The 18,401-nt window shown below is 40.2% G+C and overlaps 1 protein-coding gene across 10 annotated transcripts in view; it reads right to left on the reverse strand.

The window, feature by feature from the left end:
• Positions 1–8,636, reverse strand: part of rbm47 (RNA binding motif protein 47) — a 31,815-nt gene extending 23,179 nt beyond the window's left edge. For 5 of the 10 annotated variants that reach the window (XM_042434954.1, XM_042434943.1, XM_042434963.1 and 2 more), the window contains exon 1: positions 6,796–7,551. The gene's annotated coding sequence lies outside the window, so the exon portion shown is untranslated. The other 5 variants (XM_042434914.1, XM_042434895.1, XM_042434911.1 and 2 more) reach the window with 5 other exon arrangements.
• Positions 8,637–18,401: the final 9,765 nt, after the last annotated feature.

Genomic DNA, 18,401 nt, shown 5'->3' on the forward strand with positions numbered 1-18,401 from the left:
CAAAAATGACTCAGCACAATAAGAGAACCTTTCTGCCCTCTAACCGCACACACACACACATACACAGGATCTGACATTAAAGTTCTACTTTTTTTTTTTCTTCCACCCTGATGAAAGACGTTTCCCCTTTTGCCTAGAATTTGGTCAGCTGACACTGCAGTCATGTGGCTTGTCACTAACCTATAGCAGAGCAGGGTGCAGCGTGTGTTTAGGTGCTACAATCACTGCCAAGGTCAAGGAGACGGGGGGGAAAGGAGAGAGACAATGTTAGAGAGATATGAGGAAAAGATTTGAAGGAGTTAGAAAACTAGAGGCACAGCAGAAAAGTAGTCATCCTTATGACTTCTAACCACACTAAAGCCACTCATTATCTGACCAGTGACCAGTAACCACTGTAACGTCAATGACTGATGACTGCGGAAAAACACTAACTATCATGTGATAAAGCATAAGCAGCATGCAGATGAAAAAACAAAGTAAAATGTAAGCAGATGTGAGATGACATCTGCGCAGGAAAATGCCAGATTTTTACATATTTGGTCTTGTTTTTGTAGTTTTGGTGCCATTTGTTGCCACACGGATAGAAAATAAACAGCCTCACTAGTCCGGACAGTCTGACAGCTTGTAAAGAAAACCACCGCTTAACCCACAATTCAGCCACAATATGGAAATCATTTATTTGCAAATGAATACAAAGGTGACCATTGTATTGACGTTGTGAAGCCAGCCTATCCATTTTAAGTGTCCATTCAAATTCAGCTGCAACTACAGTAGATTTCATCCACTGACTGCACTTAATAAAGACACCAAGCAGTGGACGGTTGTAATTTCACAGTAATTTCAGGTGTGTTTCTTTTGCTTCTAAAGGATTTGGTTTAAATAATATGGCTGAACTTTGGATTCGTTAACCACCTTTCTGATCATCTGACCGCTCCTACATCATATTTCATCACTGCTGAGTGAAATGTTATACTAACAAGATAGATCATAGATGAATGATGTCCACAGCTACATAAATAAGTTCCTAGTATCAAAGGTATATTTTCCCTGTTCTTTGGGGTATTCTGAACAATTTCAATGGACACATTTACACTTGTTTTGTCATCAAACTAATCCTGAGCCTTCCTCAATATGTTAAAAACAAAATTTCTGACTTTCACTAGTCTAAAGGCGTCAACTTCTGAAACTCCCTCCACCCAAACCTCAAGGTGAGAGAGTCAGCAAAATCTGAACTGCTTTCTCAAGCTCTCTTTTTCATCGTTTACAGTTCTATTTCTAACCCTTGGTTGTACAACCAACTGTAACATCATGAAAGCCTCCAAGGAGAGAATGTCCAAAATTGTTGCGCCATTGTCCCCATTTGAACAATTCTTGGCGTCTCCTTCCTCTCTATGACAGCAGGCTTTACACTCCGCCTTAAGTGTGGCCATTCGGAAAAGCTATAAACTATTTTGCCTTTAGCTGTGATCAGATGACACTATCACAGCTTGTCATATAATAACTACTGTAAACACATGAGTGAAAGTAGATCAACTAAAGCTTTTTCCTTTGCATTTCATTTATTAAATAGCAGCTGATAACCCAACTTACTGTAAGTGTTTATATGACAAAAAAAGTACATCATAAAGTATCGACTAGTTTCTGTAATTAGAATGTGTTCTTGATGTACTGACGCTTTATCTTTTGCAATCTTAATCCTGCAATTTTCACCATCCCTCATTTCCTGGAAAGACTAATTGTTCTTCCAGCACACACACACACCTAACTACACACCTAAACAAGCGCACGCACACACGCACACACACACACGCGCACACACACACACACACACACACACACACACACACACACACACACACACACACACAGGAAAAGTGAGAAGGGAAAGTAAAACAGGCAGATAAGAGCTGAATGAAAAGCTGGTGGAATTCAGCGTCGGCCAACTCCAGCTAACGCCCCCCCTAAATAAAGATCCCTAAACACACAATAGCTAAGCTGCTAAACAGTGTCATGCAACAGGGGTTTTATGACGCGAAAAGAAATCGTCCTGAGAAACTCAACGTGATCAACCTGCTCTCGCACTGAATGACGGCATGAAACTGTTCAGGAAACAAAGAGGGAGGAAAACAGGGAGTGTATGAGAACGTAAGATGCGTGAAGGACAGATGAGAGAGGGATGAGCCTGATTGTCTGCACATGCGAGATTATGTGTGTGTGTGTGCGTGTGTGTATGTGTGTGGCTTGAGTGTGGCTACTTTGTGTCAGTTTTGTGAATGGATGCACAGAGTCAGTCTCGGCCCATGGAACATTCCATTCTGCTAGGGCGGGGGGCAAAGTACAAGTTTGTGTGTGTGTGTGTGTGTGTGTGAGCGTGTGTGTGCCTTTGGGGTTGGATTTTATCATGACATGCAGTGTAATTCCAATTGTTTCTTTCCTGAAACCTACTCACATCCAAACACACAGTCCTCAACACCGTCCAACTTTGGTTGCCTTCTCTGCCAGAATCAAATCACCCACTGCACACACACACACACACACACACACACACACACACACACACCTTGCCTCTTGGCCTGCTGTCCAGACAACCACCCCATTGTGTGTAGCAACAGGTATGCAGAGAAGAGCCTGTTTGAGATCAGGCAATTGGATGCTTTGTACATGTGTGTGTGTGTGTGTGTGTGTGTGTGTGTGTGTGTGTGTGTGTGTGTGTGTGTGTGTGTGTGTGTCAGCAAGTTTATATGTCCTCGCTGGACACAAAAATCTTTTAAAAAAAAGCACCACCCAGCAAAAGGAGGCAAAAGGAGGCAGGAGGAGGAAGAAACTAGCAGTGAAATGAAGCATAATAACAGCATTAAGCGTATGAGCAGCTTGGAAGACGGAGCAGGAAAGGAGAAGAGGATGGAGGGTTCAGCAGTGTCACCACACAGGGGGGGTTGGAGAGGTTACACAGGGGTCAAAGGTTGGATGATGGAGGGCGGAGGGAGAGGGAGAGGGGGAGGAGGAGTGTTGATCCAGCCTTCTCAGTGAGTGGATGTCACCTGTTTACACAATCAACAGTGTGCGTCTTTCCTGCCACGTTCTCAGAACAGAGACGGTTGCACAATGTCTCATCTGATCGGCTCAGACTGATTATAAAGAAAAGCACATTTTCTCTCTTAGTTGTATCATGCCATGCAGATAGTTTTGGTTTAATTTATTCAGGTTTTGCAGGATCTGTTTCTGAGATTTCCCCAAAACAATGGAGGTGAATGAAATTCTGCTTGAGGTGCTAACAGCATTAAAGACTGACATTTACACTCGTCTCCCTGTTACTCTGGGTAATTGCTGTAAATACTAAGAAATACTCCCTATGAGAACAGTTTACAGTGAAGTCTGTTCAGCTCCGTAGAGATTATGTTAATATAGTACTAATTTGTTGTCCCAATTGATGAGAAAGCACAGGATTGTGACATCGTTGCGATTGTGGCATCCTGAGTCCTTTGCACTTTGGTTATAGGGTTATGGAAAGATTGTTGTTTTGATTACATGTTATTACAGTAAACACGTTGTGTCTCATGCTTCAAGTGACTGCAAACTTTTTCAGTCATAAACTAAGACCAGAGTCTTTGCCCCTAAACTTCAACCAAGTGTTCTGAGAGCCTGAACATAACCATAAAAAGTTTAATAACTTTTAATAATGCTTTAAGTTGGTACCAATGAATATTGTAGGGAAACAAATGAAATATGTTATCAGTAAACATTTTGTGGATACATTCAGTGTCAACATTTTGCAGCTTGGCAGACACACTAGTGATGTTACAAATATAATCCAGGAGGGTTTATTATTCTTTCAAAACATATTTGCTGCTGCAAATTAGTAGCGTACAAACTTAATTTCTTTTTGAATTTTGCTGTATGCGCCACAAAATTCCCTCCAACCCCATTGTATTTGGGTGAAGGTATAAATATAAGAGATCTCAAAACCTGGACAATTTAGACAGTATGACTGACAGTATTTGTCATTTCTTCATATACCTAAAATGACGAATGCTGACGAATGCATTTACCAAATGAGGTAATAATGACTGTTGTCAGTCACAAGCAAAGGCAGAAGTAGAATGACGTTGTTACACCACCACAAAACCTCTCAAGGAGGAGGTCAAAGATGATGGTTGAGTCAACAAAGTATGTGATTTTGACACAAAGAGTTGTATCCTTTTGACCACGATCTTTGCCTTTCCTTAGCTAGCAGTGAGGTTGCAACCAATTGAATACCCTTCACCTTTCCCTTCAAAGCATAGTTTTGGAGAACCTATGGTGGACCCAAAACTATTGAAAAACGTGAAAGGCCCTCTCTAGAGCCAGTGTTTGGTTTGTCCATTCTGGGCTACTATAGAAACATGGTGGTGCAACATGGCGGGCTGTGTAGAAGAGGACCCACTCCCTATGTAGATATACAGGGCTCATTCTAAGGTAACAAAAACACAACAGTTCTTATTTTCAGATGATTATACACTAATTAAAACATACTTGTGGATACTATATTCCATTTCTGCCAATATTTCTACCAATAGATCCCCCTAAATCTTAAACACTGGTCCTTTAAATGGTTAAAGAAGACACGTCTTCCCACTAATGTGGGTCATATTTAATGACAAGTAATAGCAAAACGGCTTATTTTACTGTTTAATTTTGAGGACTTTACTAATTAAACCAAAATTGCATGACTTAATACCACCAGAATCAAAAAAATATATGTATGTTTTTTATAATTAGGGTGAACTGACCCTTTAACACAAGGAGAAAAATAATGCTACGATACTTAAATGCAACTACAGTCCTGGACCGATTAAATGTACAAACTCTTAGTTTTTTTCCACAGAACTCTGTCACAGTTTCCTTACATCTTACTGTAAATTTCTTTGCCTTATTTTTACCTGTCTGAACTCCCCCTCGTCCTGCTGCTGTTCAGTGTTTGGTCTGATCAGGGGGGAGCTACAGAGGGAGGTGGATGGGGAGGCGATCGAAGGGGAAGAATGCAGCCATTGTGCTTTCCAGGTATGTGTGTGTTTGTGACAAATAGAAAGAGAGTGAGGGAGAGAGGGAGAGAGAGAGAGGAGAGTGAGGGTGATCAGATCTTGTTACAGGTGTTTCATAAACAACACAATAGTGCTAACAGGTTCCCTCCACTCACTCTTTCTCTCTCTCAGCTGCATTAGTCTCTTTACTCTACAGCTTCACATTTCTGCTGCTGGATTAGGCTTATGGCTTTGTCACACACACACACACACACACACACACACACACACACGCACACACACACTAGACTCAGTGCTGTGCTTCCCCATCATGAGCATGAGATGATCATGTGACAGTCATGTGACAAGACCATATACTATGTGTGTGTGTGTTTGTGTGATTTACACTGCTTCTGTTCCTTTTACTTAAGCCTCCTGCTTTTAAAAATCAGTTTGTTTGGTTAAAAAACAAAACTCATGTCCTCCCCTTTTATTTTACTTCCTGTTGCCTTCCTGAAACTAGAGCAGGCCCAAACACCAGCGCTGATACCACTGAAGTCAAGATAGAAAAAGAAAAAAAAGGCCTAGATATAAATTCCTGTCTTGGACGACTGTCTGTCCCTTTTGCAATCGTGGAATGTGATACAGTGAGTTGAGAGATAAGTATCCTTCTGAAAAATGGTTCACCTCTTGAACCTCCTTGCACAATCAGTCATGAAGCCACAGCCACTGTCTCAGAGACGGACGGACAGACAGACAAGCAGGCCCATTTGAATAATAACTATCATGTAATAGCATTCAACTGGTATCTATTTTTGGTTTTGGTTTTGCATTTTGAAGAATCCATGTGTCATCGCTTCATCAGGTCTGACAAGCACTTCAACAGGCACACACCTCTCACACGCACTTTAAACTTGTGGAAGTATTTACAGTACTCACAAGGAAGCCGGTCGTCTGTCAAGATAGTCATGTTAACTTTTCTTTCACGCTAGAACGCTTTCCAATTCTTGGCATCCTTTTATGTCTGCTAAAATTAGGCCCAGGAAGGAGCAAACTCATTACGATACAATGCTTCAGTATTTCATACATGAACTTTTCCAAAACATGATAAGTGTCTAACTTATAGTTAAAGAAATTAGATTCTATAAATTTAATATTCTAATCTTCTAAACTAGAATTTGTCTTGTTTGTTTTGTAAAAAGTGTGGGGGAATCAGCTGAACATGCTCCTTTATACCAAAAACACATGCTAACAAATGTACAGCATACGTTCAGACACGTGCATCCACACGCGCAATACACATATATCCTCACCCAACCAAATCTCGTTTGTACAACAACAGGACACCCAAGGCTAACTGGCGCCCGGCTCAACCAGTTTCTGACACACACACACACACACACACACACACACACACACACACACACACACACACACACACACACACACACACGACTAGACAAGACAGCAACTGATCACACACACATCCCCACACAAATAAACATCAAGTCCCTGTCCCATAACCTTGTAGTGAAGGTTACAGCAGTCAGCTGGGTCAGTGTGAACACTGGACCAGCTGAAGAAATGTCCTTCCAGATACCCACTGCGTATGCCTGTGTGTCTATGAGTGTTTGCATGTGCATGTGTGCATGTGTGTGTGTGTTCTTAATCTTCCAGGTGAGAAAACACACCAAGTCCCCATAATGAGCCTTACAGCAGAACATTAAAATGTTGATATTAAAATGAAAAGCAGACAGGGAAAGAAAAAGAGATACATGACAAGTTCCCAGCCAACCTGTAGGATGATGGAACGTGTAGTCACGTAGTCGCTGTAAGGTTCGTCTGCCACCGTTCAAACCAACAATCCAGCTTGTCACTTTCTCATCTTCCCCTCCTCTTCCTCTCCTCCTTTGCGCTGTCTGTCAGGTTCTCTCCGGCCTCGCGTTCGCTGTCAAGGCGCCTCCTGTCTTCAATGACAGGTCCCCCAGAGCACAATCAGAAGAGAGCTCAGACACATCTAACAAACACACACACACACACACACTGAGAGAAGACAAGTCAGAGTTTCTGTTCTCCTTTTGGTGTTTTTTTGGATTCTGACTCAGATCCTCTCTGTTTGTCCTCTCCTCTCCTCCAGTCACGACAGCGCTTCTAGACGCAACAGCGGGAGACAAGAGGAGGGGGAGCGCACAAGGTCTCCAAGTGGAGGAGAGAGGAGAGAGGGAGCGCACAAGGTGCCGGAGTTGAAGGAAAAACCTAGAGAGAGAGAGGGAGGGAAGGAGAGAGAGAAGGAGGGAGGGAGGGAGAGATGGAGGGAGGAAGGGCAGTGGTAATTAGTGAGTCTGTACCTGACTCTCACTGACATAAGCCCCACATTCCTCAGTGCCGAGGAGGGGGAGAGGCGAAGGAGGGAGGGAGAAGAAAAGAAAGGAAAAAAGTTCTTAACACACACACACACACACCAACACACTAATGATCCCAGCAAACACATCAGAGAATACCCTCGCCACCCAAAAAGAAGAAGAAGATAAAAACAACTATCTTCCTTAGAGCACACCATAGCTAACACGTCGCTCACGTCAAGGCTGCATGATGTTAGATGATGAAGGTGCAGTAGCTGGAGCTTCGCTGTCCGTCATCTAAACTCTCCAAACACTATCTCGCAAGTGTTCAGTCTTCTCTTCCGTGTCTTTTCATTTGAGAGAATCTCTCTCTCTCTCTCTCTCTTTCTCTCTCTGGATCTGTGTATGGTGTACACACTGCCTCCTTCCAAAACTCACCAAACCAGAATCTGACTGCCCAAACCCCCAACACACCTACCTCCCTCCCTCCCTGCTATCATTCCGGATGGGAAATGCTATCCTCCTGTGGCCCTGGCCAATCTTTGTGTGTGTGTGTGTGTGTGTCCAAACAGCCAGACCTGAATCATAGCAGCCAGAGCAGCATTCCTCTAAAGGAGTTTCCTGCACGCCTAGTTCAAAAAAAAAAAAAAAAACCCACACATGATCACATCCACCGCATGCTTATTACTGATGATCAGCACACCTTTGCTCATTCACAAATGTATGCACCTCTGAGATCATGATGACACGCTGTCTTTACGTTAAGAGCGTTCATTCCCTTGACGTAGATCCCTCTGTAATGACAGCTCTCAGTAATAACAACTCACAGCTCTCTCAGATTTCTGCTGCTGAACTGTCAGCGTGAAGATGACAGAAGACACCGCTGACTCCTGAAGGGCAGATCTGAAACTTTAAATGTCTGATATAAATGGTTTGTTTGAAGAAGTTCCTGCTCTGAACCTGAACTGAAAGTAAAACAGTGAAGTTGATCTCAAATACCGGCTAAACTAGTGTTTCTTATTCTCTTCCTTCATATTTCTTTCCTTCTTCTCAATCCCCACCCATTCTTTATTCCCTTTATTTTTTGACAATATGTTACTTGTTTGATCTTGTAGAGCAGTTTCAACTATTTCACTTCTCATTAAACACTGGTTGTGTTTGTGTATGTGTGTGTGTGTGTGTGTGTGCGTGTGTGTGTGTGTGTGTGTGTGTTTGCCTACCTGAACTCCTTTCAGAAAGTGGCGTGGGCTGGCCCAGACACTTCCTTCTTCCTGCTCTCAGGTGCGACGTCTTCGTGACAGCCTGTCGTCATGGAGACAGAAAGAGAAAGAGAGAGAGAGAGCTGTAGTGAACACTAACAACCGTGTTCAGTCAACTGACATGAGGGAGAAGTGAGGAAGCTGGATTTCTGTTTAGAGTAACAACACACACGCACACACACAATCACACACACAATCACACACAAATGCATACATACAGATAAAGTCGTTGTGCACTTTCACACACTCCTGCACACACAGTAGGGAACTTGTGTGTATAGGAAACTGAGATTGAGTCAGACGTGCTCACACAGAGAAATAACGTTTCAACACAACAGCTGAACTCTGGCTGGGAGGAGGCCCAGGCCGTTGGACGTGTTGCTCAATATGTTTTACTTTAATGCTTACTTAACAGATCTCGTAAGCCTCGCATAAAGTGCACAAATACAGAAGCATATACAATACTGAATAAAGTTACTATATACAGTAAGTACTGCTACAAGTACACTGTATAGTTCATGGCTTAAAACAATCCAAATGCTTTATTATCATCACAGGTGGATGTAGTAAAGTTGTTTATTGGTGTTTAATCATCATCATTTGATGATATAGTAACAGAAGGCAGATGAAGGCAGATACAGCATATATTTATATGTACAGAATCATCCCTCTACCTTAAAGGAACATGCAAGTATTTTCTGTTTATTTTAGCTCATTTCATTATTACTGCTGACTTTTTTTTTTTTTTTTTGATATATTTCTTTATCTTATGTTACCACAGTAACACAGAAATTCACACTGGTTTTACATCATTTCCTAACAGTATGAAAATCCACTTGCAGAGACTTGCTTTAGTTTCGTGATCCATCACAGAGAAGATCACGCCCACTTTTATATATGTCAAAGTTATGTCCGTTGTTGTTGCATGTTGATATGGTGCAAACAGTTTAACATGATCTGCACTGAAAACTGCCTTGCCACTGATGATAGCCTAACTTTGATGTGACACAAAGGGAAACCAGGAACTTCCTGAAAGACCTTTCAAATGTCCAAAAGACACTGCAGAACAATTAGCAGTAGTGTAGAATACTGTATATATGAATGGGTTTACACTAAAAGGACTAAAATATGATGCAACAACAACAACAAAAAAATCTGGTGTTGTCCTTTAACATCTGGCGCAATCATTGCTCAGTTCAGTTCAGATCAGATCTTTATTGTCCCACAAGAGGAAATTCTTTTAGCGTCAAGGCAACATAAAAACACAAAACTATGAAAACATAAACACAAGACAATAAAAGACATTAAAAGTGCCAGTGCCATACACGCAATTCAGACAGTAAGGATTTAGGTTAAAAGCAAGGCAAACAGTAACCAGAAGAATAAGGATAAGAAAAAGATAAAGTGATCAGCTGTGTGAGAAATTAAGAGGCAGTTCATAATGTGTTAGAGATAAAAACACTCATTGCTTATTGGGATAAATGTAAACTTGAACCTGTTGCACAGTTTTTGGAAACCTATAGAGGGCAGGATGTCAAATTCTTAAACAGAGGATGGTCTGGATTTGATAGGATGGATTTAGCTTCCTGTGTGATTTGTCTGTTATAGATGTCTGACAGATGAAGTCTGCTTTTCAGCATTGAGTTTACTTGCTGACTGAACAGTGTTTCCTGATTGATTCCTGTTTCGCACATTTACATTCCCATACCAACAGATCAGAGAGAAGGTAAGGATTGATTCTATGATGGATCTGTAAAATACATTAAAAACATTTAACCTCTGCAGAAAATACAGCCTTTGTTGTTCCTTCGCCTCAGTGTTCACGGTTCTTATCAGGTACCTGTAGCGCTCTACAATTTCTACTTCTTGTCCTTTAACAATAGTCTGAGAAGGTGGAAGTGATGTTTATGATGTTGAATAAAAACATTTAACAGTAATGTGAGATGTTTGTTGTTAAAATATGAATTGTGTTTATCCTAACTAATTATTCAAAGTAGATTTGAGATCATGCCCAAAAAAGCTGGTAAAAATGTTTAACAGTGACTATTACAGTTGATACAACTCAATTTTTATTGAAATTCTATTAAAATTGTAATCAATTTAATCAAGTCTGACTTTTTCTTTGCTTTTTCTTTTAGGTTCTATCCAGTTTTCAGTCTTACAGTTACTGTATATTATTGAGTTTGTCATACTCAAAATACCAAGAAGTTCACTAAACTAACAAAAAATGCTTGGAAAATGTTGCCTCATTTCTTTGAGTTTTACCAAAGTAACACTTTTTACAGTGTACGTGTTGTGTTTCAGCAGCAACCTCTGGGTCTGAAAAATGAGGCCAACGTGTAAGTGCCAAACACTGCACTTCCTCAAATGTCCACCTGAGGCTGGCTCCAAAAGCAAGTCAATTCCCATAGATCCCCATGTTAAAATGCCCAAATTTACAGCAGAAATAAACATGTTTACAGTCTGGTACAAAAAACGGTTTTGGTCTCTGTAGCTAATTTCCCCTTTCATGACAACTGTATGGATGGTGAATTTTTATATAACTCACCTGATTACATTTTATTAAGGCTTAAAATTATGCATAATTAAGGGCGTGGCCGCTTTGAGTGACAGATGGGTGCTGTCACAAGCAAGTCACTGCCACGACAACAACCTTGGTTAGGTAACATAACCATTGCGTAACTCCAGATTCACAGAGTATAGGCATAGTTGTAGCTGTCGCTATTTCAGTGTGTTTTCAGTTCATGAAAGTTAACTGTAAAACATTTTGTTTTTTTACAAAAAAGTGTTTGGTTGTATTAAAAGACCCTCTAAGGAGTCAGATGTTCAGTTTTTCCAGTAAGTACATTTTGATTTAATGGTTTTAAGCCTGTTTTTTGCTTTAGCATTGTAACAGTTCACCATAGACGGTAAATGCACCACGCTAACCAAGCTAGCAGCTAGCGTTAGGGTCAGTTCCACCCTGTCATCCAAATATGGTCACTTCTGGCTCCAAAAATCCAAGATGGCGACGGTCAAAATGCAAATTCAAGGCTTCAAAACACGAGTCCACAAACTAATGAGTGACGTCATGGTGGCTGTGGCCATTATTTTTTTTACAGTCTATGGTTGTGTTTAGTCTGTTATATTGGTGCAGTATAATGTTATAGGCCAACTGTAACACTGTTTGAATATAGTCACATCACCAAACTCTTCTGGTCCAAAGAAAGCTTAGGAAATTTTCTCTGATAAGATAAAAAAAAAATCTATATTGCAGCAAGACTGCATTTCATGAAGATATCACTGGTTTCCTATCAGTGTTAAAGTCACAGCAACATGACATAGGAGGAGTTTGGAGTGTATATTTCCTGTTGGTTTCCTGTAATGGAGGAATCATCAACTAACCAGTGGGATATCAGTGAAAGAGATAAAGGTAGTTTTTATTTGATGGGAGGTGCAGGATTGTTAAAAAAAATTATGATGGTTTTATTAGTTTGAGTTTCTATTTCCACCTATTGTTGCAGTATGCGATCACTGATAAAGGTACAAAGTTTATCAGGTAGTAAAACTGTGATTTTGATGTTTAGTGTCAGGAAACTGAAGCAGTTAAATGGAATTTTTATTATTTACACCTGTGCTTTTCCTACTGTGGCATGTGAAAACTAACAAAACTATGAAACTATGAGCCAAATTGTAATAAACAGGAATTATCCTGTAATGATGGCTTCATGAACTTTTAGTTTACACACACACACTTGCAGACGTGCACATGCAGCCTTTTCACAGGGTGTAAACAAAAGCAAACTCTTCCCACAATAAGCAGCTCAGACCCTGCCCTGGTTGCAACACAATAGAAAGAGAGACCTGAGACACAGAGAGCGGAGATTCCCAGGAAAACACTCCGCTGATACTCCAAATGCCTGACAATGACACACAAAGAGTCAGGGCCGTGTATCCATTCACCTGCAACAAGTGGGTCCAATCAAACCATAATAAACCACAAGGAAAACTGAGAAAGGAGGAAAATGTAGATCATGTTACTATTATATCTGCTGCTGAACTGGATTTATGATGTCAGATTGTATGATGTGTGCGTAATGTCAATCTGTAACACAGTGTAACATTTCCCAAACTCTCAGTTTCTCTCTCTTGCTTTCCTCCTCTTTCTCTTTCTCTCTCATGTGACACAAATAAGATTGCTTACAGAAATTGGCTGTGATGTAGCGTTTTGTGTCACGTTCTGATCTTGTACTTTGCACAACAGCTGCATTCTCCACTTTGCAACAATAGTTACAGACAAGCCTTATCTGGAGGACTGTGTGCATATGTGTGTGTGTGGGTCTAATAGATTCTAATTGGGTCTTGATGAGTGAGTGAGATCAAACCCAACCTGATGAGCACCACTAACCCTCTCCCTCACAGACAACCACATTAAATGCACTATATGGCCAAAAGTATGTGGATCCACTTGTAAAGTAGCTAATTAGCTTAGCTTAGCATAAAGACTAGAACAGCTAGCCTGGCATTGTCTAATGGAAACAAAATATTCATTAATCAATACCTTATATCTTCTTTAATCAATACAAAAACAAACTTTAAAACAATTTATGATTCTATGGGTGTTTATCTGTGGGACTATTTCTTGGCTGGATGCAGTGATTAACTGGAGTCGCTTGCTTAGCAACCTCGTGGTGACAGCAATACTTCATTACACCCAACCAATAAATAGTCACACACAAAACTCCAAACACAGCTGACCATAACTGGTCATTTATATATATAAAGCTACTATAACATATATTTTTCATAACAATGTATGAAATGACAGTGTGTAATGTGAGAGGCGTCACTCATAGTGATTAACCTCCAGAAAATTATCACTTGACTGAGCAACTCCGCTCAGCTTTATGGAGTTTTACAGCGCGTTTCAGCTCATTGTTTAGCTGTCCGGCTGCAATTTTACTATTGTTCACACTCACTGCTCTCGTAGTGTCGCTTTCAGCCACAGCAGACAACTGTTTTTGAGAAAAAGCTCTAAAAACCAACTGTACACCACCTGCTTATCACCAAACTGACACCGTTAGACACAGTTAGCGACTAGCTGGTGAACATAGTGGAGCATGCTAAAGACACATATTTCTTTCAGGAGTTTGTCCCAAAAACAGCTATAAGAGAGTGAATATTGGACTTACATTCATTAGGTGGACAGAAACAAGACTCCAAATGAATAATGACGTTGCTCTGTGACTGCTGGATGTGTAAATAAGCAATTGTTGCTAACAAGTTCAACAACTTAAAAGGTGATATGATAGATTTTCACAACTTCCGCTGCTCCCAAGGGGCCAAAGATAAACACACAAGCTATAATGTGTTACTGATAGGCAGATTTTAGATTTTTGTACAGAGCTAGGCTAGCTGTTCCCCCCTGTTTCCAATCTTTATGCTAAACTAAGCTAAAGTAAGCTAATCATCTCCTGGCTGTAGCTTCATAGAGTGGTATTAATCTTCTCGTCCAACTTTCGGCAATAACAAGGAAAAAATAAAACTCTTGCTTTAGGGGAAATGTTGGTGCTACAGCACACAATTATTATACATTAGTCTGTTTCCAACTTTGTGGCAACAGTTTTCTGTTTCAGCATGCCTCTGTGCCCACAGCGAGGCCCGAAAATAAATGATTTTCCTCAGTTTAGTGTGGAAGAACTTGACTGGCCTGCACTGATTCCTGACCTCAACCCCATCCGTCACCTTTGGGATGAACTGAAACGCCGACTGTGAGCCAGGCCTTATTAGCGGTCAACCTCACTAATACGCTTGTGGCCGAATGGGAGCAAATACCTGCAGCCATGTTCCAAAATCTTGTGGAAAACCTCCCCAGAAGACTGAAGGCTGTAATAGCAGGTTTTGGGGCGAGATGTTCGTAAAGCTCGTATGAGTGTAATGCCCCAATGTCCACATAGTTTTGATGATTGAGTGTAGCATACGTGACCCCTAGTAGATCAACTCAAGGTCACTCAGATAGACAACACACACACCCATAAAAGAAAGGAGTAAAATAGTGAGTGTATGATCAGTGTGATTGAGAGGTTGGATGGTGTGAGTGTGTAGGTGAATTGATTAAAGAGAGTGGGGGGGGGGGGGGGGGGGGGGACAAAAAGAGAGAAACTCCTTTCCAGCATTGTACAGCTTCCCGTAAAGATTAGACCTTTATTGAGAAAATTCCAGGTCGGCTTACAGCCGCACGACCCGCCGTCTCCAACCGGGCCGATTATTGAATACGCTGTTACACACACAAACACACACACAACACATACAGAGCAACTGGAGCCCTGTTGTGAGGCGACATTGATGACGCGTGTTGGATGGGATAATCTCTCCAGCTGTACTCTCACCCGCAGAGAAGTGAGGCTCATTTGGCCCCAAAAAGCTCACTGTGGTTTTTCCACACACTGATAAACCCCCCTCCTGCCTTCTTCAGACAAGTACTCTAACTTACAAAGCTTTAGTAAACTACAAACACCAACTTTCTTTGAGCCTTCAGGGTTTATCACAATTAAAATAAGACACTGGATTCATCTATGCTAGTGTGGGTGCTGAGCTCAGCCTGCACCTTGTTATTTTTCAAAACTGCAGCGCAAAGATTGATGTGAAGAGTCAGGTTCATACATTCTTAATGGTCAAGTACTCCGATCAAACAGAGGCCAGAAAGTTGCTTTGAAATCGGTCATTCACTGCAAGAATAAAACAGCACCCAGGAAAATGTCTCCCCCTGTTGGTCTGATAGAAACACTTTCATTTAGGGCATCAGATTAAAGGGAGTCTGATGTGCTGTCTTTACAGCAAGGGCAAGGTAATATCTAACTATTGGTACTATAAGTAACTCTTTTCCAAAGCTAAACAACTTGCTTGGTGTCATAACAATAAATCTTTTTTATTGATGAAGCACTACCTTGGTGTGTTCAAGAAACACCTGAAAACTCAGCTCTGAACACCTCGACACTTTTTAGTACTGTAATTGTTGCAATACTTTCTTGTTGTTTATGGTATTTCTTATGCACTTATCTACTTCCAGTCATACATTACTTTGATTTTTTTGTATTACTTCTGTCTAACGCTCTTTCTTATTGTATTTGTACCTGGTCAGCTACTTGAGAATTTGCACCACAGCTCTTTTTGAGTCACTTTCCTCTAATGCTTGATTGTTTTGCCACTTTGCCACTTTGGATAAAGTCATCTGCCAAATGACAAAATGTAATGTAAAATGTAAATAAAACTTTGGCCTTCAACTGTTAAATAAGATGTAATGGAAAACAAAACCCAATACATGATTAAAATCCCTTTTTACTAAATTATTTTTATTGAAATTGTATTGGACAATATTTCAGTCCGGTACAGTATGTACAACAACAAAACAACAATTGAATTGAATTGAATGAATTGCAATTCAAATTCAAATCTGTGGTGTTCCTTGTTTAGTTAGTTTTCATTGAACAGACCAGTCTAAACTTGTAAATCACAAGTCTACATAAGCTGCTGATAGATGTACTGACTCATGCTGCCATATGCAAATAAAATGTGTAAAGAGTGGATAATGCAGCCTGTGTGGGCAACTATTATATTATGTAATGTCTACTGTAACACTCCATACACAAACCTTTCAGAGGAATGCTTTCGAGGTTAGGATTAAGGTCAGGCAGCAAAACAAATTCTTTGATGGCAGTAAATTAAGGATATTTATTATAATAAAGTAAACAACTGAAGAAATAATTACAAATATAGAGTGTGTCAGTCAGTAACATTAGTAATGTAGGTGTGAATCCATGAACAAAGAAGTGTAAGGTGTTGTGGAGTAAAAACAAAACTAAAGTCAAACTAAAAGCAAAAGCCTGCAGCTGCTGGCTGGGATGAGTCAAGGTGAGAGCGAGAGCATGACCAACGCTGGGAGTTGTTCTTTTACCCTATGAGAGCATTAGGTTAGCTGCCACACCCACATTCTCCCAGATACCTTTATGGACACACAAGAATAAAACAATAACGCATTACCACACCAACATCAATACACTTCAGGTAGGTTAGGCAGGGGTCATCACAGGTCTCCACCACCAGAGCTTTGTACATAACTAAACTCAGAACATAACAAATGATCATCTTTTTGTCTCCCAACATTTTTGTGGTATGCAAGATGACATTTCCTTCATTTGATTTGTCAGGAGTAAAAGGTTAACTAAATTAGAGCATGTTTGCTCATGCAGTGCTTGACTGATACATAGTAAATACTGTGTGGGAAAGAATGTGGCAACATGATGGGAACCAATGCAACACTTTTTTCCTGCAAATTGATGCACACATGCTTGTATCTCACAGGTTTCATTGTCATTAGGAAGATGCACTTTGGCAGGAGTTTTGTCCTTCTGTTGTAGTCTTAAATAAAATACCTAAAAGAACACGATGTATGCATGTGTGGAAGTATATGTGAGGATATAGATAGATAGATAGATAGATAGATAGATAGATAGATAGATATACATTAGACAAGTGTGCAAAGTTGTTGAAGTTTTACACATTTTAAAAATGCAGTGAGGTAGATTAGGAGTATAAAGAAAAAGAAAGTGCAAATTCACTATGAAATATACACTCATTTGCCAGTTTATTGGGTACCTAGATTAAACTAATACAGTATTATACAACAGCCCATAAATCCAACCGTCATGAAGGTTATAATGTTTTAGAGAGCAGTTGATTTATGATTTATGGTCATTTTGGAGGCTTTAGTTTGTGGAGCTGTTGAACTTTATGGGGTTGTACTTTGAAGTATTTCTAATACTTTGTCCATCCCCTTTATACTGTATGAATTATAAGATATTGACATAATATTATAAAAAAATAAATCAACCCCTCTCTAAAAGAGATTAATAAAAACTGAACATTATTCATTCATTCATGAAGGTAGGATTTATTGCTGATTTGTTGTATTAGACTGGTTTAGTTTTAGCTACTGTAGGTGTGCCAAATAAAGTAGCAGGTGAGTGTAGGGTATGAATGTATTTGTGCATATATGACCATGTGTACAGTGTATGTTGTGTGTATCTGTATGTTTTTCATGTGCATTATAATTATTATTAGTAGTTGTAGTAAGAAGAAGTTGTCAGATCCATTTCAACCACACTTTGAGTTGTGCTGCACTGAAGTACGGTGGCCAGCAGGGAGCAGCCTCAGTCTGATCTGCCTGTCTGATGCCTCCTTGCAGCCACTCATTAGAGGACAGTGCAGTATGAATGAAGTTCACAACGGGTCCAACTGGTCAGGCTTGATACTGTATACTGGCATGTATCACATGCTATTTAATGCATTTGCCAACTCATTACCCCTACACACAAACACACATGTACTGTACAAATACATTCAATTTCCATCACTGCCTCTCAGTACAGATGATATGTGTTTGTTCATTTTTATTTATTTATCTCTTCTGATAAATAGATCTATAAAGAGCATCAACCAATAAAGCAGTCAATTAAAGTGGTCAGTCTTTAAAAGAGGTCTAAGAGTTATAATATGTGATGATAACCTCTAAATAATAAAAAATGTCTTAGACAGGGTATATATTTTATATTTTACTGTCCATATGTCACAGAGAGGAAGAGCCTCCTTCATTATCATATTGTTGCCATGGCATTTCAAACTCAGGACGGGCATGCAAAACCATGCATGACAGAGAGGTGATGAGTGTATGAAGAGGGACACTGTGTGATGTGGAGCAGGAAACACTTTTAGACAGAGGAGTGCTGGTTTGTGGTTCATAGTTAGAGTCTGGATTCTTGCTC

Source organism: Thunnus maccoyii, chromosome 2 (genome assembly GCF_910596095.1).
Source record: "Thunnus maccoyii chromosome 2, fThuMac1.1, whole genome shotgun sequence".
Lineage (NCBI taxonomy): Eukaryota > Metazoa > Chordata > Actinopteri > Scombriformes > Scombridae > Thunnus > Thunnus maccoyii.